The following is a 23,295-nucleotide window of genomic DNA, read 5'->3' as shown; positions in this document are numbered from 1 at the left end:
CCTCCTGGAGCGCATACTGATTGCTGCCCAGCCCATATTCCAAAAGGCAGATGATGTGGAGTTTACACTCTGGATGGTGCAATACCTCCCAAAATTGATATCAGGAATAAACAGTTCCCTTGTTCCACTCTTATTTGAGGATCTGGAGGCCAGAAATTGCTCTGCTGTCAGTGCTGTGTATGTGCTCTATTACTTATATATAATTGTTTCTTTTCAATAATTTCTTTAATTGCCATTATTGGTATAAGTGCCATATTATTGTTATTGTTGTTGTAGATATCTCATCTCACATTATTTATTTATTTACTTACTAGTTTTATAAGGCTTCCCAACTCAGAAATGTGACTCTGGGTGGCATAAATCCAGTAAATATGCTATGTTTGCTATGTCTTGTCTTGTCTTGTCTTGTCTTGTCTTGTCTTGTCTTGTCTGATCTCTTATAGACAGGAGAGTACAGGAGATGCAAAACAATTGGTTTTCCTAAGAAATTCATGGCTAATAGGGATTCTTTGCTCTTTCCTGGGCTTTATATTCCTTGTTGCTTTCTTCCCCAGCCTGGGTCCATTTCTGGCATAACAGTTGGACTGGGAAACGAAGTGCTCATAGTATGGGGAAGAGCTATACTTTCCTGTGTGTCCCTTTTTGGGTAAAAAGACCTAGAATCTCCCCAGTTTAAACATGAATGGCACATCAAAGTTGGCTGTTCTGCAGTGGAAGGTCTTCGGTTCAACTTGGCCATTGCAGTGGGATAAGGAGAAACTGTAGGAATCTGTTCTTAAGCATGCTCCTTCAGACTGCTGCAAGCTTCCTCAACATGGTGCTTCTTGTATAAGCTGGACTTCCACTCCCATTATCCCTAGCCAGCATCTAACACATGTGAAGGATATCAGGTTGGGGAAGACTGTTTAGAGGCTTCATATGGACTGAACTTTGGTCACAGAGCCTATGGTTATTATTTAGATAAGTTGAGTGGCTGTTCCCCTCAGTCTTCAAACTGCCACCCAATTCTGTACATAACTGCCTGACTATAACATGGGGTTTCTTGGGGTATTTCATATGTTTGTATTGTCACACACACAAACACACACCGAGCCTTACAAGGGCAACTTACAAGCAAGGTAAATAAATAAAAACAAAGTTACCCATTGTTCACTGTTTATTCAGCACAGTTGACTGAGTTTGCACAACACCCCAACCATAAGCTAGATACATAGGCAGGGGCATTCACGGTTTTCTCTCTCGTGTGTAAAAAAAAGTCAAGATGGTCCCTGCCTGTCTTGTATGTTTCCAATGTGAGCACTTTGCATTCCTTCTGAATGGTTGAGAGTTATAATACTGTTTCTGTATTACAGAGTAACTCTGTTAAATGGCTCCCTTGGTCAATCTGACAGTGCTACCCGACAGAGAGTTTACGAAGCCATCCTTAGGGTGATCTCAGGTAACCAGCAACCAGAGCAACCTCCAGTGCCTTGAACTGCACCAAGCAAAAGGCACATGTGCTGCATTTAGGATGGAGGGGGTAGAACAACAGACAGTGAGTGGTAAAGGACACTTTCACAAGACCCACATTCATAGGACTTCATTAGATGCCTTAGGATGCATTGTTCCCCCGGTGTCTGCATCCCTCTGCCCTTGGATGTGCAGTATAGGGATAATAGTGTTGACTTACCTTTTACAGAGTTCTTGTAATGATTGTTGATACGATACATCAGAGGAACTTTGCATAACATTGTCAGTTTTTCAAATAAATTCTGAATATGATTATTGCTAGGAATGCAGGCTTTGCTTTCATCTTCAGTAAAGGTAATGTTTAAATCTTAAGTATGAATTTGTAATTTTGGAGGAATCAGGCTTGAAGTTTCAAATATTGAACACCCTGATAATTTTTTACTTTGGAATTTTGAAAATTCTTAAGTGGAAAAAGTCTGAACTGATTTTTATTGAAATGTCTTTTGTCCTCCCCTCCTTGAATTCTTCAGCCTTCCCTCTTCGATGCTATGCTTCAAACACCAATTTTTTGGTGTTTCTGGAAGAGACATTTCAGGGTTTTATTGACTTCCTGACTTTGAAGGATCTGGAAACTCTCATTCCCTCCTCTGACCTCCAAAAGGTACTGTTGTTAGCATGGACATCAACATTGTATCTAATTATTCATGCAGGAATGACCCAACAAAAAAGTCTTACAGTCCCATTTAGCCAACACCAAAAACACCAAGTTTGTTTTTATTTATTTATACCTGAGGAGCTGCAGATTTCCCCCCCATAATTATCTGTTTCCCTGTACAATCAAGCCATTAGTATTTCCCCCTACCTCCATAGGCTAAGGTGCCTCTAGTCTCCTCATTTTGATGCTGATTTTCTATTCTTTTTCTTTTTTTCAGATTATGAACACAGTTTTACCAGATGTTCTGGCTGATCTGTTTTCTAGAGAGGGATTTCTTCATGATGATCCTTTCTTGACTGCTGTGTTAAAAGTCTATAATAAGAATGGCTTATTTATTGACAGGTTTAACCAGAAAGACATTATTGTAAGAAACAATTGTGGCTTATTTAACAAACCATTGTTAAAGTAAACTTTCAGTAAATATGTATGTACAGTATAAATATTATTTTCACTATTAGATTTAATGTAGTTTTAATATAGCTACCCATTCCAGTGGACTCTGGGTAGCTTATAAAATATAATACTAAATTCAACAATTAAAAACATAAAATTTTAAACAGCAGGGTGAACTAAAAACAATCATTAAAACAAAGCCCAAAAGCCCCACCCCCCCAAACACACCCCAGGCCTGGGACCAAAGCAAGGCTTTAAGGGCTCTCTGGAGCCCCAGGAGAGATGCTGGGCCAGAGGGTTGGGGCCGCCACAGAGAAGGTGCACTTCCTCGGACCCTTAAGATGATGATGTTTAATAGGAGGATCTGGAGTGCACCCACTCTGCCCAAATGTACTAAAAAAAAATGGGAGGCTGGCAGTCCCCCCGATAACCAGGCTTACGCCATGAAGAACTTTAAAGGCAAGTACCAGCACCTTGAATTGCCCTCATGTAGCCGCAGTGACACACCGGCATAGCAGATGTGCCCATTGCTGCTCGTGCCAATACAGTCTGAACCAACTGTAGCTTCCAGATGGTCTTCAAGGGTAGCCTCATGCAGTAGTCCAGTTGTGAGGTGACTAGGATGTGAGTGACCGCCTGCAAGTCCTCCCAGTCAAGGAAAGCGCAAATGGCACACAAGATGTATCTGTGCACAGGCCATACATCTTTATGTTTTTGGATTTTTCTCATCCTTGAGTTCTCATCCTATCAGATTTCTAGCACTCAGTTCTCATTTCTGTGGCTTTCCTCTTGCAGCATATTCTTCCAGACAGCACCAAGGCAGCTCTTTTGGCTGGGGTGTGGCCCAGCGTGGTTTCTGGCAGCAACGATACAGAGGTGTCCATGTGGCTTGATGGCCGCCTGACTCATTGTTTCATGTTTCTTAATGGTGACATGTTGAATGCTAGTGAGACCTTGAGCACCAGCTGTGTGACATTCCAAAAAATGTAAGTATACAGGTATTTGAGTATGCTGGGAAGGGAGTCCTTCCTCAATTTGGAATCCTCCAGATAGACGGGACTGCAGTGTAAGACATATAAGAATTAGGGGTGGAGGAGACAAAGGCTGGACCAGATCTTTGTGATACAGGTAGATCTGATACCAGAATTGGTCCTACAGAAGTCAGTCTCATGTTCCAACAAATGCATTCCTTATCATGAAAAATTGCTTTCTGTTAGTGATTCGGGATGAGAGTTTTGTCAGTTTCATTTCCTTTCATTTTTGTAATTACATCAAATTTTTTTCTTGATCAAAAATGTATATCAGGGGAATATCTATACAGGCCTTAATACCACATGTATCTAAAGTAATTTTCCTCTCATATCCTTAGTAAAGATTTATGCTGGCAACATTGCAGCCAAAACAAAGAATTAAGAGAAAATCTTGAGGGAATTCCAGATTTGTCAGGCTCTGCCTGCTACCCAGTAAAAACACAGACGCTAGTGTAGGCTTAGTTCTTTAGTTCTGGATGGGGTTGCACTGCCCCAGACAGACCTGGTGCATAACTTGCGGGTCTTCCTGGACTCACGGCTCCTGCTCAAAAAGCAGGTGGCAGCCGTGGCTGGGAGGGCCTTTGTGCAACTTCGTGTTGTGCGCCAGTTATGCTCCTTCCTGGAGCAAGAGGCCCTTCGTACGGTCACTCATGCCCTGGTTATCTCCCATATAGACTACTGCAATGCGCTGTACATGGGGCTACCTTTGAAGAGTATCTGGAAGCTACAGCTAATGCAAAATGCAGTCGCGCAGGCGATCTTGGGTTTCCCAAGATCAGCACATGTCACCCCTTTGCTCCGTGAGCTCCATTGGTTGCTAGTCTGCTTCCGGGTCCAATTCAAAGTGTTGATTATCACCTTTAAAGCCCTATATGGCACGGGTCCAGGTTACCTAAGGGACCATCTCCTCCCCATCACATCAACCCATCCCATCCGGTCATGCAGAGAGGGCCTGCTGCAGACCCCGTCTGCAAGAGAATCCTGTCTGGCGGGGTCCAGGAGGTGGGTCTTCTCTGCAATAGCCCCTACCCTTTGGAATATCCTTCCCCCGGAAGTGAGATTGGCTCCCTCCCTCCTGGACTTTAGGAAACAGCTAAAGACCTGGTTCTGTAATTATGCCTGGGGCGAGAGAGAGAGAGTAGCCATTCCTGGGGATGGTTAGTTTCTTAGAAGGACCCTACTCTGCTTGCAAATCATAAAGAACTTCCAGCCATTTGCTGTGTATATGACATTCTTTTTATAAAAAGCCCTAAAGGAATTCCTTTGATCTGCCTTTCAAAAACTACCTGAGCTTGATCAGAGTTGAGCATGATAATTAGCCACAGAATTTTTACTATGGCTGACTTACTTTGGCCATGTCATACGTGCAAGCTCACTAGACAAGTCAGTGATGCTAGGAATTGTTAGTGGAACAAGAAGAAGGGGCAGGCCAAGAATACGCTGGCTCGACACCATCAAAACAGATACCAAGATGAACATCCAGCAATTAAAAGAAACCGTGCTTGATAGGGCTGCATGGAGAGCTCTCGTCCATAAAGTCGCCAAGAGCCGGACACAACTGAATGATAAGAAAGAATGAATGAATGAATGAATGAATGAATGAATGAATGTTTAGTATCTTTTTAAAAATAGTAAAAGCAAGGGAGGGATGGAATGAAGTCTCCTAGAGGAGAGAGTCTAGCTGGCTGGCTTAAACTTCAACTCTAAGAAGCAAGATTCTACTCAGGATTCCATTTTCTTTATCTTCTGCTTGTTGCAATTTACAGCAGTTCCAACACAGCCAATAAGATTTTATATTCTGAAGCAAAGAGATTGTTTGTTTTCATGTGTGTATCTAACAGTTTGGCCAAGTGGTAGTCAACTAGTAAAGCTAGTGAGGTTGCAAGAAAGAAGCCTGCTTCTTTTAGATGTTTCTAGCTCTCTAATGGCCAGTACTTACTCCATGCCTCCCTTTCTGCAGAGTGAGCAAACTGAATGAAAATATTGTGATGTTCAAAGACAAGGAACAAGAGATTTACTTTTCCATCAAAGCTTATCTGACTGGTGAGTGTTCAGGCCATGGGAGAAGTTCTCTTTCTGTGTTTCCCTTGCAAGGGGTGCTTACATGGAGAACTGACCACAGGCCCCATATCCGACTATGCATAGCTCCTTATCATGCAACCTCCACACCTTCTCAAATCAGTACATGGCGCAAGGACCTTCACATCGGAATCAAGTTCATTCAGTGTCTACAGATCTTAAATGCAGCTCTGAATAGGCTGGCCTGTTAAAGCAGATGTCCACCTGATCTGGAACCTCATGTAAGATTATAGACCTCCTGCAATGTCTATCCAACTTCTGTGTATAAAACCTACCTCACAAGTCTAAAGGAGGAAGAGACGGTCCTATATCTGTAAGATAGTGGAAAGAAAGCTATCTCAAACTGCTGACAGTGGTAGAAATCCCTTACTTCATGTGCAACCATGAGAGTTTGGTACAACTGTCTTGACCTCACCTCTTAGAGTTGAGCTCAACAGAGGCTGGTCCTGCTGGTTTCATGCCAGAAACAATCAGACCGTGCAAGGTAGTAGGCAGTGCCACCTGCCTCATTCCCATGACATTGTCAGCCCTTCATCCTGAGTGTTCTGTTAATATTAACTTGTTTGTTTATAGCATTTCCTAGTGGTGTTAAAAAGTGATTTACAATACTTATAAAAGAGTAAAATAAAAATCAAGATAAAAATGCAATGAGGGGACTAATGTTTGGAATTAGGCTTCTTTAAATGTATCTAGCAGGACCTTTCTTACAGCAAGCAAAACCAGGCCTCAATGCTACAATGCCAGTGATCCAGAGACGTCCAGTTGGCTTGCTACATATCTTGGGAGCTATATTCGTTATAGCAGTGCCAGAGAGATGCGATTACTCACAAACAACAGTGCAGTCACAGTATGTATTGCTGCTGGAATTGTTTTAAACACAACCTTTTGGAAAGACTGAGGTCTGAACAAATCCTCTATGGAAAATAGTAACTTATACCTGATACATTTATAATCGGATTATATTCAACCTGTAGGCATAACATCACGTTGTTTTAGAACAAGAGAATGATCAGTAGGGCCTTTGCAGGGTGGTCAATAAAGCCAAGATGGCAACTGTGATTGTGTGATTAATGGGCATATTAAAAAGGGACAGAGCTTTAAATGCACAGCCATGGTTGCCATATTGACTTTTTTGACCCTCATAGGAATAAACATGTAAAATATATTCAAAGTATTTCACAAACATCTTTTTCTTAGTTAAGTTTATTATCTCTTATAGTGGCTTATACTGTCTATGCCCATCAAAGGAATTTGTGACGGATATGGAATTAAGCTAGAGACTTCTAGAATCAGAATGCACTATTATATTTTGAAACAGCATACAGAGAAGCATTAACTTTATTTATTCATGCAATTTAGAGTCTGCCCAACTCTGTAATATTCTAGGATAGCTTATAGTGTTAAAAACAGGAATAAGTCAAATCATCTGTGTCTGGAAAAAAACAAATACTCCATAAAAAAAATCTACAGGGGCTTGGGACCCCCCTAATCCAAGGCCTGAGAGAACAGGCAGGTTTTCAAAGACTTCTTGAAGATCACCAGGGTGGGAGCCATATGGATCTCTGGAGGAGGCTGTTCCAAGGGCAGGTGCTGTGACGGAGAAGGCCTGCTTCCCAGGTCCCCATAGGTGGCATTGTTTGATCAAAGGTAGCTGGAGCACACTCATCTGCCTGATTGTACAGGGCCAGCAGAAACTATTGGAGAGAGCTGGTCCCTCAGACAGGGTTAGGCTTAGGGTATCTGTGATCCATTAGAAATATATAAAATTTGTAGATGGTCTCTCCTATACTGGAAAGTCCTGGCAGAGATTTGTATTTTCTTAGTTTCAGGATCTTGCTTTTAATCGAGACAACCTGGAGCTGATCAATAGAAATAAGATCCGTAAGGATTTGGCAGAAATGTATGCTACAGCACTATTTACTGTTGACTCAGATTTCAGCCTTGAGAGGTGAGTGGAAATGTCTTTATGATGCAATTAAAATATTTGGAATAGACACCCAGTAACTATGCATGTTTAGGGAAGAAGCGAGAGGCCCTCCGAACAGTCACTCATGCCCTCGTCATCTCCCATATTGACTACTGCAATGCACTGTACATGGGGCTACCCTTGAAGAGTATCCGGAAGCTTCAGCTGGTCCAGAATGCAGCCACGCGGGTTATTTTTGGTGCCCTTATATTGGCACATATAACACCTTTACTGCGTGAGCTGCACTGGGTGCCAGTCTGCTTCCGGGTCCAATTCAAGGTGTTGGTTATGACCTTTAAAGCCCTACATGGCATGGGGCCAGGCTATCTGAGGGACCGTCTCATCCGCACAACATCAACCCGCCCCACCCGGTCAGGCAGAGAGGGCATGTTACGGACCCCGTTGATAAAAGGGTTCCATTTGGCGGGGTCCAGGAAGTGGGCCTTCTCTGCAGTTGCCCCCGCCCTTTGGAACATCTTGCCCCCAGAGGTGAGGCAGGTGCCTTCACTTCTGACCTTCAAGATGGCCCTGAAAACCTGGTTCTGCCATCTTGCTTGGGGCGGGAAGGTGGGCAACCATTCATGGGGTTGGCTCGCGCCTTAGAGCCCCTCCCACCTGATCAGAATTTTTAACCTCTTGGATTTTATACTTATTTATATTGTATTTTATATTTGCAAATTGTTTTTATAAGATCTTAATTGTTTATTATTATAGTCTTAATTTATTGTATACCACTCAGAGTCCCTCTTTTTGGGGGGATGGGCCATAGCAAAATTTGAAAAATAAATTAATAAATTAATAAATAAGAAGGGCTTGGTGGACGAGCAACTATTTTTTTGGTATATATAAGAGACAGAATTGTTGATACTGTTCCTTGAGGAAACAGGTAAGAGCAGAAATTCAAGGAAAAGTATTTGAATGCTGATATTTCAAAGATATGTATGTGAAATTTGGCTCCACCTGGTGAGAAAGTCTTCATAATTCTGTAGTTGTTAAAAAAAATTCCATTTTTTGATCCATCTTCACATCTTAATTGAGCTAACTCAAGAAAAATAGTATGCAAGCTTTTGAGCTCCAAGAAACCGTGGTGAAAGGAAATAAAACTGGCTGACATTCAAGCCATGAGTCTGAACTTAATGAAGTAGCACGATAAAAGCAATAGCTAGTTTTCCAGGGGTTTCACAAGTATTTTGCAATATGGGAGCATATTTCCTATAAATAGTTTAGAGAAAAGACAGATAGTAATATCATTTATGAATGCACACTGTCTCCCAACCAGTGATTCAGTGCTGAGAGTCACAAGGATCTTAAGGCATCTCTTTTACTTAAAGATTTAACCACAGCTGCTTTAAGAGATCCTTCAAGGTCCTATATTTGTGCTCCTGCCTGCTCCAAAGCACCTTTTGACATTGAACTGCAAGCACAGCACAGCCATACTGTATTACATCTAACCTGTATATTTGGCTTGTCCTCCAAGAGACTCCTTTTATCCTTAGAACCACTCTGTGAGGAAGATTCAGCTTGAGAAAAAGTAAGTGGCTGACGTCCACACAATGCTTCATGGCTAGATTTGGATTCAGGCTTTTTGGATTCGGCCCAACATACTTACTGCTTCATCATGCCAACTCTGTGGAGTAAATTCATATTTTGGGCAGGGGAAACAGAGTCGGCCCTACCTATCTTAGCTATCTTTGTTGGTCTCTCAGCATCCTGGAAGGCTGTTCACTTCAGCCTGAAACAGCCATTATATGAAGCACATTGTAACTTGTGCACAGGTAGCAACACTAGTTGACCTTGTTTGGTCTCGAAAAAGCAAAACAGGGTCATAGCTGATCAGTACTTGGATGGAGGACCATCAGGAAATCTCAGGCAGGCTAGAATGCATAACCTAAAGAAAACTCAAAAGAAGATGATGGTAAACTACATCTATATTATTTCCAAAACACCCTACATAAACGTGTCCATGAAGTCATCAGGAGTTGAGCCCAACTCAAAGGAGGCTTTACCTTAACCTTTAGCATTGAGTGAAGGTGAACAGAGTCTGTTGCTGTGGGCACCCTCCTTCCACGTGCATACTGTCCATAAAGCCACAGTTAAAGGCATCCATGAAAAATATGACATTATTAAGCAGTAGGTATAGCACATTACCCATTCAAAGGACACTAGGGACTCACAGCAGTTGCCTAGAGTTAACAGAAACCTTCAAGCATATGAGCCTCTGATAAATTTTAAGCAGCTACTAGGCTTTGCTTTCTTTTCAGTCTTCCAGATCAGCTCATCTGTTTTACGCAACGTTCAACCATGATCTCCAATCTGAGCCCTGCAGAGGCCCTGAGCTTCATTGCCCTGGTCAACCTCCACTGTAGCTCTTCTGAACCATCTGCCTCTGACCATCAGGTGAAATAAGTCTGATTTTATGTTTGCATATCCCATGACGGGGTTGCTCAGAAAATGATAGTCCTAAACTCCTTATACATATAGAGGTTTATTCCTGAGGAGAGATTCATGGGGCACTGCTTGGATTGGGAGGTGACAAAGGATTGGGACAGCTAACCTTTCAAGTCTAGATCACACAACATGCTAAGGTTTAATGGCATTTGTTCTTTGGTTAAAGATGCAGTCTAAACTAACCAATTGTTTATACAACTGGCTTCTTTTTAAAAAATATTTTTATTATTAATTGTTCAAGATATAATTAAGGCACATAATGCAGAATATAAGACCAATAGAATACAAGTCTAAAAAAGAAACAGGAAAAGCTAAAACGGTACAGGAATAAGCAAAAAAGCTTATCAGACCAGTGGCTTCTGACTTTTCCAGCACAGGTATAAAAGTACATAAAAGTTACTATCTTATTTACAAAGATAGTTACTATCTTACTGTCTTACTATTAATTAAACAATAGTAATATTGTATCTCTAAAATCAAACCATTAAATCATCAAAACCTAAAATCAAGACTTCATTCTTTTGTGTTACAAACGAATAGTCCAAGAGCATCTTCCAGATGGAAACGAATCTACCTACAGTGTTTTCTCTTATCAATGGTGTCAGTTTAGCCATTTGTGCCAATTCCATCAATTTAATCATCCAGTCCATTGAGGGGATTTGTGCATTCTTCCATCTTTGAACATGTAAGAGTCTTGCTGCTGTTATCATGTATAAGAACAAAGTTCCATGTTGCTTTTCAAGCTGTTGGTCCATCAAACCAAAGAGCAACAGCTCCGGTTTCAATTGTAGGTTCACTTTAAGAATCTTTTCAATAGTACTACATATTTGGTTCCAGAATTTCTTAGTTTTTCCACAAGTCCACCATAAATGATAGAAAGTTCCTTCCCCCTGTGAGCATTTCCAACAGACATTTGATATCCCATTATACATTTTAGACAGCTTATCAGGAGTTAAATACCAATGGTACAGCATTTTATAAAAATTCTCTTTCAATTTATAGTTCCAAGTGAATTTCAGACCTTTGTTCCACATGTTTTCCCATTGTTCTCTCATAATATTGTACCCAAAATTCTTAAGCCATTTAATCATACAATCTTCAACATATTCATCTTCTTTGCCTCTATTATACCTTAAAAAAATCAAACCAACTTTGAATCATTATAGAAAAATAGAATCATACAGCCTTGAAATCAATCCACATACTTATTCTTAATTTCTTATCCCACCTCATAGTAAACCAGAACATTTATTTGTCTCCATGTTATACACAGGACATTTTTTATAAATGAATTGAGGAGCCCGAGTGTCCCCCTTAGAATGTCCACAAAGAACTTCCCACATAACAGAGCTATCTCACTCTCAGAACAAACCCTGAGACAAACAGACCAGTCGTTATCTTGCAAGTCGAATTGCAGCTCCTTCCTGAGCAACACATATCCATTGCCTTTTGTTGTCAGTGTGATGTCTCTGCTCTTAACTATTTTATCAAGATTTGTCATTGCTCTTCTCCCAAGGATTAAGCGTCTTCTGATTTCCTGACTGCAGTCAGCATCTGCAGTAATCTTCGCACCTAGAAATACAAAGTGTTTCACTGCTTCTACATTTTCTCCCTCTATTTGCCAGTTATCAATCAAGCTGGTTGCCATAATCTTGGTTTTTTTGAGGTTTAGCTGCAAGCCAGCTTTTGCACTTTCTTCTTTCACCTTGATCATAAGGCTCCTCAGTTCCTCTTCGCTTTCAGCCATCCAAGTGGTATCATCTGCATATCTGAGATTGTTAATGTTTCTTCCAGAGATTTTAACTCCAGCCTTGGATACCTCAAGCCCAGCATGTCGCATGATGTGTTGTGCATACAAGTTGAATAGGTAGGGTGAGAGTATACAACCCTGCCATACTCCTTTCCCAATCTTAAACCAGTCTGTTGTTCCGTGGTCTGCTCTTACTGTTGCTGCTTGGTCGTTATACAGATTCTTCAGGAGGCAGAGAAGATGGCTTGGTATCCCCATACCACTAAGAACTTGCCACAATTTGTTATGGTCCACACAGTCAAAGGCTTTAGAATAGTCAATAAAACAGAAATAGATGTTTTTTCTGAAACTCCCTGGCTTTTTCCATTATCCAGCGGATATTGGCAATTTTGTCCCTAGTTCCTCTGCCTTTTCTAAACCCAGCTTGTACATCTGGCAATTCTCGCTCCATGAATTGCTGAAGTCTACCTTGCAGGATCTTGAGCATTACCTTACTGGCATGTGAGATGAGTGCCACTGTTCGATAGTTTGAACATTCTTTAGTGTTTCCCTTTTTTGGTATGGGGATATAAGTTGATTTTTTCCAGTCTGACGGCCATTCTTGTGGTTTCCAAATTTGCTGGCATATAGCATGCATTACTGTCATGAGTGCCGTTGAGCTGAAGACATCAGCGCAATGGCACACATGACAATAACAAGGAAACAGGGGAAGGGGCTCAAGATAAGCAGCCATCAACTCACAAAGACGAAAGAACAAGATACAATGGCTAAACGGATCGCAAGGCACACCCAAGCTGTTAGCGCTAGCGCAACAAGATCGCCCAGCTGACAGCAATCACCGGAGGAATAGGGAAACCGATGATGGGCGATCCCGGAGCGCCAGCGGGGCCTCGCAACCCCTCACCTACCGGCAAGACAGCATGTTGGACAAAGGGGGGGTGACGTAACCTCGAGTGAGGGGGCGCTGACCGGCGCGGGGTATTTAAACTCCGCACCGGCGCGCTCCTGTCACTCTCAGCTTTTTTCTACCACTGTATCTACACTACGAATAAACCAGAGCCTGCTTCAACGGAATCAGTGTCTGTGTGTTACTCGGAGGTAGGCAGCGCATGACATAAAGCTGAGAGTCACAAACTCAGCCTCGCCGAGCCCCACCGGACGACAACGAGCCGCGGGAGGAGTAGACGGCGAGAAGACCAGAAACGAGGCCGGCGCGACGCGGACAAGGGGGGCGAGCCGCACGGCAAGAAGCAGAGGAGGACCGATCGAGGCCAGAGGCACCGCAGACTCCCGGAGCCATGGACACCCACCCGGCCCAACCCGAGCCTCAGCTCCAACCCCAAGGGGAGATGGCGACGGAGGCAACCCGGCCACGGGAGAGAGCAACATACCTCCCGAGACCAGCGGAGAACCCCGCGCCCCACATCGCACCCCAGCCACGGGCGTGGAGCGGCAGCCCAACGGCGGTAAGCACGGGGGAGGACGAAGAAGCAACCCAGCCGACGGCGGAGGAAGCGGGCCAACAGTCGGGAGTGCCTGAACCCCACCGGCGACCCACCCCCACCGACACACCGATGGAACCGGCCCCAGCGGCGGCGCAGATCGCGGACGGGGACGCACAAGATAGACTCGCGGCCATGGAGACCCAACTGAAGGAACTCCGGACCATGCTTCAGTCGTTGATGTCCCCCGCGCCGCCCAACGACGTCCCCGCACAGGTCCACGCCCCGAGCGAGGCGCCGAACTCCCACGGGCCAGAGGACGGTCAACAAACGGCACAGGCGGACGACGCCACAGGCTGGGAAGCGAGAGGAAGGGGCTCACAAAACGCCCGGGCCCCAAAGGACTTCTCCATCTCCTTTGATGGGAACCCCGCGAAACTGTCGTTCTTCATCACGAACGCCAGGGAGTTCATGGGGAGGCACGGACACTCCTATGACTCCGAAGCGGACAAGATCGCAGCCGTGGCGATCAAACTACAAGACTGGGCGGCGGACTGGTACGTCCAACTGTACGAGTCCAGCTCCCCGGCCCTCGCCAACTTCCACGCCTTCATCAACGAGATGAAGAGCTACTTTGAGGACCCACTAGCCAAAGTGAGGGCGAAAAGCGCACTCCAAAGACTTAAACAGGGCGCACGCACTGTCCTGGACTACGCCCTCGAGTTCAAAGCCCTCGCAGGGAAGGTCAACGACTGGTCCGAGACCACCCTGCTGGAAATGTTCAAAAGGGGGCTCAACCGCGACGTACTCCAATGGGCCCTCTACCGCGACGACCCAGAGACTCTACACGGGTGGATCCACCTCGCGGGGAAAGCAGAACACGCGCACCGCACCTTCCTCATGGCAATGACGGAAGACACGACCAACACCTGCCAAAAGGTACCCGTGCCACACGTGGGGACGGCCGGTCCCACATACCCAAGGAAGAAATTTAATCGCGGGCCCTGCGGGAGGTGTGGAAAACTGGGGCACAAGACGGCAGATTGCTTCGCCAACCGACCGCCGGCCAGTGTGCCTAAACCCGCCCCGAAAACTAGCCTCAAACCACCTAACCCGCCGCCGCCCCCTCACCGCCGAATGACCGGAGCCACAGCGACACCAGAGGAAGGCTGGGACGCCTACTGAGGGGGAGAGGACGCCGTAGACCCAGACCAGCCGGCGGGAAACGCTCCCCGCCTGCCCTGAAATGCGTTGCGAGGCAGGCGGTGGGACAGCAGCGCGGACCACCTCGACGGAACGGTGAAAGCTCCATTATAATGGCGGCAATCAAACTCTCTGCCGGCAACGGAGCCATCACGGCCGCGGCACTAGTGGACTCGGGGTGCTCGAAAAACCTCATCCACCCCGACCTAGTCGCCAAACTCGATCTCCGCTGCTCCCCCCTCCCCACGCCACTGGCATTCCACCAGCTGGATGGCTCAACAGCGGGAGGGAAACCAGCCACAATGCAGACCGAGCCGGTCACCCTGCAAATGGGCACTCACACCGAACACACATCGTTCGTTGTCACCCACATCGGACGACCCATTGCAGTCTTGGGGATGCCATGGCTCGCGACGAACAACCCGCGCATCGACTGGGAGACCCGCACCTTCATATTTGGCGACGGCGAGTACCGGGCGCCAGTTCCGGCGGGCAGAACCAACCCCACTGTGGGACGAGCAGAGGCGGCTACACAGGACAACGCAGCTACCACAGCAGACCTACCGGAACAATACGCTGACTTCTCCGAGGTCTTCGGAGAGGCGGAAGCTGACCAACTACCCCCCCACCGCAAGACGGACTGTCGGATTGACCTGCTGCCCGACGTCCCCTTACCTAGACCGAAGATCTACTCGATGACCCCGAAGGAGATGGCAACCCTCCGGGAGTTCATCAATAAAAACCTAGAGAGGGGATTCATAGAGCCAGCATGCTCACGGGTCGGAGCCCCCGTCTTATTCCGGGAGAAGAAAGACGGCACCCTACGGCTCTGCACCGACTACCGGGGCCTAAACGCGGCTTCCCTGTCCAACAAATACCCCTTACCCCTGGTAAAAGATATGCTCGCCCACCTGTCCACGGGCAAGGTCTTCTCCAAGCTGGACCTTCGCGAGGCGTACTACTGCATCCGAATCAGGGAGGGGGACGAATGGAAGACTGCGTTCAACTGCCCCCTAGGCGCCTTCCAGTACAAAGTGCTGCCGTTCGGACTCGCGGGGGCCCCGGGGGTGTTTATGCAGCTCATCAATGAGGTCCTGCATGAACACCTGTTCAAAGGGGTCCTCGTCTACATAGACGACGTCCTTATCTACACTAAAACGCACGAGGAACATGTGACCCTAGTCAGACAAGTCCTCGATAAGCTCAGAAGGGCACAGCTCTATGCCAAACCCGCAAAGTGCGAATTCCATAAAGCGCGCCTAGACTACCTGGGGTACCGAATCTCCGGAGACGGCATAGAAATGGACCCCGCAAAAGTCGAGGCGGTGCTGAACTGGGAACGCCCCCGCAACAGACGCCAACTCCAGAGCTTCCTCGGCTTCGCGAATTTTTACAGATCATTCGCCCGGGGGTTCGCGGAGATAGCCCTCCCCCTAACGGACCTCCTCAAAACCAAAGGGGTGGGGGACACCCGACGCGCCAAGAACCCGGGCACAGTATTGAATTGGACTCCCGCGTGCCAGACCGCATTCAATAAGTTGAAAGCGCTGTTCACCACAGAGCCAATCCTCGCGCACCCGGACCCAGAACGGCCGTTCGTGGTCCAAGCCGATGCCTCAGACTTCTCCCTGGGGGCCATCCTACTCCAAAAGGACCCCACGGGACTCCTGAAACCATGCGCCTACCTGTCGAGGAAATTCTCCGAGACAGAAAGGCAATGGCACGTCTGGGAGAAGGAAGCCTTCGCGGTAAAATCGGCGCTGGAAACATGGAGACACCTACTCAAAGGAGCCGCCCAACCATTCGAGGTCTGGACCGACCACCGGAACCTCGAGGCCCTCCGAACGCCCAGACGCCTCAGCCCAAAACAGGTCCGATGGGCCCAATTCTTCAGCCGCTTCAACTTCCAGCTGAAGTTCATGCCGGGTAAAAAGAACTTCCTGGCTGACGCCCTTTCCCGACTGCCCCAAGACGAAGAGCCCGCCCCAGACACCATTGGGACGGTCCTATCCGCTTCTCAACTGGGGATGGCCGTGACCACCCGGAGCGGCGCTCGGAGGCAGCTCGACTCTACGGCGCAACCGACGGCGGGACAACCTGTGACCAGACGACGCCAACCGCAACTACCAGGGGGGATATGCACGGACCTCGCCGCCGCCCTCAAAACCGACCCCTGGTTCCTGGCAAACCCCGACAAGGTAACGATGGCACAGGACCTGGCATGGGGGGAAGGCAGAATCTATGTCCCGGACTCGCAACGCCAAGCGATCTTGCATAGATCCCACGACACCAAGCAAGCGGGACACTTTGGGTTCCTTAAGACCCTGCACCTAACAAGGCGTCAATTCTGGTGGCCCGCGCTAAGACGGGACGTGAAAGCTTACGTAGCGTCCTGCCCAACGTGCGCCAGAGCCAAACGGGCACCAGGCAAACCCTCGGGGCTTTTACAACAGGTGGCAGAACCCTCCCGCCCATGGGAGGAAATCTCCATGGATTTTATAGTGGACCTCCCACCCAGCCAGAAGAAAATGGCCATTTGGGTGGTGAAAGACTATTTTTCGAAACAGGCCCACTTCATCCCCTGCACATCGGTCCCGTCCGCACAACAACTAGCCAAACTCTTCCTCATCCACGTGTACAGGTTACACGGATGTCCCGCACGTGTGGTGACCGACAGGGGCACACAATTCACTTCTAAATTCTGGCGGGCCTTCCTAAAGCTGACGGGGACCCAACAGGCCCTATCCACTGCCTGGCACCCCCAGACGGACGGAGCCACAGAGGTCCTCAATGCCACCCTAGAACAATTCATACGCTCATACACCAACTACCATCAAGACGACTGGGCCGAACTGCTCCCGTTCGCCGAAGTCGCATACAACAACGCCGTTCACACGAGCACGGGGAAAACTCCGTCCGAGGTAGTCTCGGGGTGCGACTTCGTCCCCATACCGGAGCTACCACAACCCCCGGAACCCCAGGTGGACGCTAGCGACTGGGGACGGAAGATTGCGGAATCGTGGCCAATAATCACGGCAGTGCTGAAGGAAGCACAGGCGGCCTACAAAGAGCAGGCCGACAAGCACCGACGCCAACAACCGACGTTTCAGGCTGGGGATATGGTCTACCTATCCACCAAATTCCTAAAGTCGCCCCAACCCTCGAAAAAACTGGGGCCTAAGTACATCGGGCCGTTCCGAGTCACGCAGATAGTGAACCCGGTGGCAATACGCTTGGACCTGCCACACAACCTACAGAGACTCCACCCGGTATTCCACACCAGCCTCCTGAAACCGGCAACTACCTCTCGATGGCACCCAAGCACGCCACTGCCCGCACCGGTGATGATCGACGGCCAACATCACTTTGACGTAAGGGACATACTCGACTCCCGCAGGCAACGGGGAACTTTACACTATTTGGTCAGGTGGAAACACTTCCCCCACCCAGAATGGGTGGCGGCGCACAACGTTAACGCGCCTGACCTGACCCGGGCTTTTCACCGGGCGTACCCCGACAAGCCTAAGGCAAGACTAGCAAACCGGCACCTGCATACCCCCTCCCCCGTGGGCCCCCCCGCCTACCGTGCCCCAAGGGAAAGGGCCCCCCCAAGCCCGCGACTTGGGTGGACCTCCCCCCCCCGGGACTCACCCCCCCCGCCCCGGGCCCACGAGGCAGTAACAAGCGGTCGCCAGCACCCTCCCCCCGCCCTGGGCCCACGGGGGAGTGGCAATCAAGTCAACAGTGCATCCTGGGGGCAACGCCCAGGAGCACACACAACAAAGGCGACGCACTTAGAATAAAAATAAGGGCCCTACCTGGAGCTGATAAGCACCCGACCAGCCACGCCTCTCTCCTCGCCGAACTGAGCCAAACAAACAGGGTGTGGCCGGAGCATGCGCACGCCCAGGGTGTGACCGGGGCATGCGCACTGAGAACACACCCTAGAGGGACACGTGGTAGAGGGCGGAACAAAGGGAGGGGCGAAAACACTTCGGCGGGAAATTCAAAAAAAAAAAAAAAAAAAAACCATTTTGACAGCTCTCCTGGTAAAAAAAAAAAAAAAAAAACCGGAAAGCCGGGGGGGGGCACTATTCGGACAGGGGGCAGTATGTCATGAGTGCCGTTGAGCTGAAGACATCAGCGCAATGGCACACATGACAATAACAAGGAAACAGGGGAAGGGGCTCAAGATAAGCAGCCATCAACTCACAAAGACGAAAGAACAAGATACAACGGCTAAACGGATCGCGAGGCACACCCAAGCTGTTAGCGCTAGCGCAACGGAGATCGCCCAGCTGACAGCAATCACCGGAGGAATAGGGAAACCGATGATGGGCGATCCCGGAGCACCAGCGGGGCCTCGCAACCCCTCACCTACCGGCAAGACAGCATGTTGGACAAAGGGGGGGTGACGTAACCTCGAGTGAGGGGGCGCTGACCGGCGCGGGGTATTTAAACCCCGCACCGGCGCGCTCCTGTCACTCTCAGCTTTTTTCTACCACTGTATCTACACTACGAATAAACCAGAGCCTGCTTCAACGGAATCAGTGTCTGTGTGTTACTCGGAGGTAGGCAGCGCATGACAATTACCTTGACAGCATCATCTTGCAAGATTTTGAACAGTTCAGCTGGGATGCCGTTGTCTCCTGCTGCCTTGTTATTAGCAATGCTTCTTAAGGCATTATATGGGGCATATATTTGGATCACTGTGATGTTAGATGGCTTGCCCTTAATTCGAATTGAGATCATTCTGTCGTTTTTGGGGTTGTATCCAAGCACTGCTTTAGCCACTTTACTATTAATTATGAAGGCTACTCCATTTCTTCTGTGGTCCTCTTGTCCACAGTAGTAGATCTGGTGGTCATCTGATGTGAAGTGGCCCATTCCAGTCCATTTCAGTTCACTGATGCCCAGAATGTCTATCTTTAATCTTGACATCTCACCAATAACCACATCCAATTTGCCCTGGCTCATAGATCTTACATTCCAGGTTCCAATGGTGTGTTGATCCTTAGAACATTGGATTCGCCGTTCACCACCAGCACTGTTGGCCGCTAGCCGTCCTTTCGGCTTTGAGCTAGCTGCGTCATCACGTCTGGGGCTAGTTGAGCTCATCCTCTGTTCCTCCCCAGTAGCATTTTGACCATCTTCCGACCTGGGGGTCTCATCTTCTGATGGTATACCGACATATCTCTGGTTGTACTGATCCATTTAGTTTTCACGGCAAGAATACTGGGGTGGGTTGCCATTACCTTCCCCAGGGATTGCATTTAGTCTGACCTCTCTGTCATGAGCTTCCTGTCTTGGGTGGCCGTTCACGGTTTAGCTCATGGCATCATTGAGGTGCTCAAGCTCCAGCACCACGGCAAGGTAACGATCCTTTGCTGAAGTGAGCAACTATATACACAAACAAATTAAAATGTTTTCATGGAACTTTCTCCAAGTCAATTTTGTATTCCAAACATCTCAACTTCAAATAATTTTCATCTTTTATTCTCTTTTCCAGCTTGCTGATATGCTTGTGGCTCAGGTCAAGACTTTTGATAAACAGACCTTGATAGCTTTGGGGCAGCAAGCCATGGGGCTCACCACTGGTCAGATTTCAAATCTAACAGCACAAGATCTAATAGATCCCAAGGTCTTAGAATCACTTGGACAAGTCAAGGGCTGGGACAGAAGACAATCCCAGATTCTGGTAAACAAGATCCTCCTCAATTACAAGGTAAATCTTGTGACTTCCCATTTATGATCTGTTAAAATCAGTGTGTGTCACCAATTTTCATCTGGTGGAAATATGATCCAGTAAGATACACATTTTTTTTAAAATTATTTTTTTTTAAGAAAAACCATGATGGAGGGAAAGAAAACTCCAGCTCACTGTAGATATACAAATTAGGAAGCAGGTCTCAACTGTGTTTTCCACTCCTGTCTCTGGAATAATTTCTTATTCTTCCATCACCCTGACTATCCCATTAATGCATGCCCTGTCAGAAGCAACCACAAGGTAAAAAAAAGTCAGAATTACAGTCACAGTCACCATCTTGACTCCTTAAAATTCTCCTGTGGAGCCCCTGCACCCTATTTTATATGAACCATAGTGACTTACAAAAGCACATCAGCCAAAGATGGCAGTGGTATCTGAACAGCTCTTCTCTATAATGGTTTGAGTTGGCATCCAGGCAGCTTGAAATTCTAATTTCTGTAATGCTGTGAAAGGAAAAATGTAGGAGAATGTCTCTGGAATAGTTAAACTGGAAAAGGAAGGCCTGAGCATTCATACTGCTGGTTCCTAGTTCACAACACCACCGTATGAAGGGAAGAGATAAAGAAGGAAGCGAGAGGGTGGGAGAAGAGAAGGAGATGAAGTTACATGCCTGTCTTCTTCAATGTGGGGCCATTTTACGTAATGAGACAAAGGATGGATCGGGAAAGGCAATTCTGCACTTGATGTGATGGAATGTGTCCCTGAAGGGAGTGTGTGTGATGGATTTTGGGCCAGAGGAAGGAGCGAGTGCATCCCAAGGAGATGAGCGTTCTCACAGCCTTGAGAGCCTTGTCGGGCAGACAAAGAGAGTTAGAGTAGCCCCGCCTTAGAGTTCCTGGGGTATTTGCCATTAGGTTAGTTAGGATAGGTTTAGTCTGGCAAGGTTCTCTTTTATGGTAAGATCAATAAAAAACTAGAGTTGGAATATCAGCTCAGCGTGGTTCTTTGCTCAGTCCATTGACATCTGTACACAGCCTTCTTTCCCAATGGATTTCCACTGAAAACGGATTGGTGTCAGGTTTGGTATTGCTAACCTGCAGGGCTGTGTGGTCCTGCTTCTCCTCTCACCAAGCAGAGAAAGAGCAGAGTGGAAGGGGCAGAGCAGGAAAGAAAACAAAATAGAAAATTAGCATCAGTCTTTTTGGAACCTCCTCCTGCTTCAGGGCAATGGGCAGAGTGGGATCGGAGGAAAGGGAAGAGGTTGGGCAAGGTGGCTGACAACAGTAGAAAGTGTTTGACTCCTACCCCTCAAACCTGGGGCAAATCCTGCCAGAGAATTCATGCCTTGACCATCTGCCTCTTTCTTCCTGCAGCTAGATACAGCTGAGAAATTTGAGCATCTTGGCACCCTGGCACAAGGCTTGCCAGGCCACAGTTTTGACACGGTGGCAGTCAGTGTGATAATTCAGCTAGCTAAGAATGCGAGCTTCCAGAGAGCTTTCAAGAAAAGTCCTGATCATGTGAAGAAAGCCTTTGTTAGCAAGGTAAGAAGACAGAAGTGAGTATAAGAAATGTTGGGAAGGGGGTGGGTCCCTTTAGGACTGCTCAGACAAACAGGTAAGTTTCAACAAGATGAATATGCTATAAATAATAGAATCTCAGAGTTGGAGTTAGAGATGGCCTTTGAGGCCATCCAGTCCAATCCCTGCTCAGGGCAGGAATGCTAATTAAAGCATCCCTGACAGTTGGCTGCAGAGCCCCTGGTTGGACACATCCAGTGAAGGGGGAGCACCACCCTTTTTGCCCCTGTTGAGATGCAAATTGGGCCAGTCTTACTCTACCTTTTATTTTTATTTCTTGCTTCTGTCAGCTACTGGTGAAGAAAGATGCAATGCTATGTAGAGCTTTATAACCCTACAGTATAGCTTCTCTGCCTTTCAGCTGGACTGCGAATAAACAGTAAAAATCGTCATTCTGTTTTGTATTTTTATTTATTTATATATTTACTTCCTACAATTATGTATAACTCTCAGAAGAACAGCCCACCCAAAAGCAACTTCCCAGTACTAGAAGTACTTAATTGTAAATAAGCATACAAAGGTATTGGGTCCTTCCCACAAGGCCATTCAGGATAATGACCCTGGGGGGGAGGAGTCTAGCTGTGCAGAGTTGGGTCCTAGTTACCTCTGCTCTCCTCTGCAGCTACTTTTTCTGGAGTTTAGTCCCCTGCTTTTAAACAGATGTTCTGCCTGCAAACACTTTTTTAAGACTGCAGGTCAGAGCAGTGAATCTGACTTGCTTCTGGCCATTTGCAGATCCTCTCAAACTCCTCCTACCTTGGTGACATCCTAAATAATGTTCCAGATGAGTTGATAGAATTTGTTCCCAATTCGCTCCTGGTATTCGGAGGCGAGATTCCAGATCTCCGCAAAATCAATGAGAAACAGTGGTCCCCACAACAGGTATGGCTCAGACGTATTTGCTGGCTGAACCAGGGTAGACCCTTGCATTTCCTGCATCCTCATGTGCTTTTCTCTTTCCAGGCAGCTGTGATGTTTGGAGAAGTCTTCTCCAGGATTGAGAACTGCATAGCGTGAGTTCTGGGCCCACAGCAATAAGGGAGAATGTTGTGGTAAGGAGGAGAGAAACAGGATAGAGCAGCCAGAGTTGGTATTTATTTATCTATTTATCCCTCCAATTAGTCCAGGAAATTTCAATTACATACTGTATGGGGAATGTTCACACAACCATGCTTAACCAACTTGTATCTTTACAACATGCTAAACTTAGGTTGTGTATGTATGAACTTAAATACCTATTTGGTTAGTTTATGGTTTAGTGTATTGTGAAAACACAGACAATGGGTTAAGTTACTAACCATCTTGAGTGTGTTGTGCATGCAGACAGTAATAATTTTATTTTTCAAATTGGCAAAGCATATATTCTGTTCTTGGGAAACTTACCAAGCTTTCAACGTTTCAAACTGAGCTTCCGTCTATTTGAGATATTTAACTGTAGCATCTGCAGAGAGGGTAAAAAAAAGTCAAGATGTTGGCCATGACTGTGTGATCAAATCTGTGCCCCTTTTTTGCATGCATCATGCACAACACAC

Source organism: Candoia aspera, chromosome 14, assembly GCF_035149785.1.
Source record: "Candoia aspera isolate rCanAsp1 chromosome 14, rCanAsp1.hap2, whole genome shotgun sequence".
Taxonomy (NCBI): domain Eukaryota; kingdom Metazoa; phylum Chordata; class Lepidosauria; order Squamata; family Boidae; genus Candoia; species Candoia aspera.
Note: the sequence above shows the minus strand (reverse complement) of the source record.